At 53.4% G+C, this 1,074-nt stretch overlaps 1 long non-coding RNA gene across 1 annotated transcript in view; it reads left to right on the top strand.

The window, feature by feature from the left end:
- Positions 1-360, top strand: part of LOC108445231 — a 1,381-nt gene extending 1,021 nt beyond the window's left edge. The window contains exon 2 of the long non-coding RNA XR_001860005.1: positions 4-360. This is a non-coding gene — a long non-coding RNA (uncharacterized LOC108445231). The remainder of the gene's footprint in view (positions 1-3) is intronic.
- The last annotated feature ends 714 nt before the right edge of the window (positions 361-1,074 follow it).

A 1,074-nucleotide genomic window follows, 5' to 3' on the forward strand; every position in this document is an offset into this window, starting at 1 on the left:
CAGGTGTGGCAGAGTCCCCTCCGAAGCAGCCCTGCCACCCCCTGAGCCCTGGCAGCGCTGGTGCCCGTCTCCTGCCCCAGAGACCTGTTCTCTGCCAGAGGGCAGCCAAAGCCAAGGTGCATTGGGGGCTGTGCTGCTTCCTGCAGGGGGCTGTTGGCAGGAGCACCTGGAGCAACTGGGGGCAACACTTGGCATCTGACACGAGATGTTGCTCCTTCCTGGAATGAATTTTATCATGGAAGGGATTAGCAGTAGCACCAGAACAGCATCAGCTGCTGAGTTTCGCAGGACAAAGAGATTCTACTGAGACACTGTGAAGTTTCCTTGTACTTTTCTTTCGCCTTGTCTTTCTTGCATTCTGGAAATAAAAGAATCGGCCCAGCCTCTGATATTCAACATTCCAGTTGCTGCGTGTCTGGCTGTGGCAGCTCACGTCCAAACACAACTGCGTCCCTGCTGAGCAGGGCAATGGGCGGCTTAAAACAGGGAGGTTCCCCAGGGAACATCAAGGGAGACACCTGGGGAAGCGCAGAGGATAGGGATAGCTCTGAGAGGAGAAGCTGTTCTGTGTCTCTGATGATGGTGCCAGCACCCTGAAGGAGCAGCCAAGACAGGCCCTGGAAGCAGGCATGTCCTGCCCTTTTCTGCTGTCACATGGACATGGAACACACTTGTTGCCACAGGTCCAGCAGACGTGATGCAGGAACAATGGAGGGCCATGCATTGGTAGGGAATGGCCTCCAGCAAGAGCAAAGCAGGATCCTCTAGCAGCAAAGCCTGAGCTTGTGAACCGGGCCATCTCCTCTACACACAACAACGTGCTTCCCTCCAGCCTTGAACCTCAGCCACAGGAGTCCCTACTTTTACTCAGCATCTGCTGCTTCTTCAGTTCTGCTGCTCCATCAGATCAAGGCTGAACCCATTTGCTGTAGTGATTTACCACAGAAGCAGCGTGAAGCATTAAATACCAGGGAGCAATTAATATTTCTGCAGCCAACTGATTTTTGAAAATATAACTACTAAAGATGTCATGAAGGTCTCTGAAGGGCGTGCGGGTGCCCTGCATGCCACTGA

Source organism: Corvus brachyrhynchos, unplaced genomic scaffold, assembly GCF_000691975.1.
Source record: "Corvus brachyrhynchos isolate BGI_N302 unplaced genomic scaffold, ASM69197v1 scaffold1013, whole genome shotgun sequence".
NCBI classification, from domain to species: Eukaryota; Metazoa; Chordata; class Aves; order Passeriformes; family Corvidae; genus Corvus; species Corvus brachyrhynchos.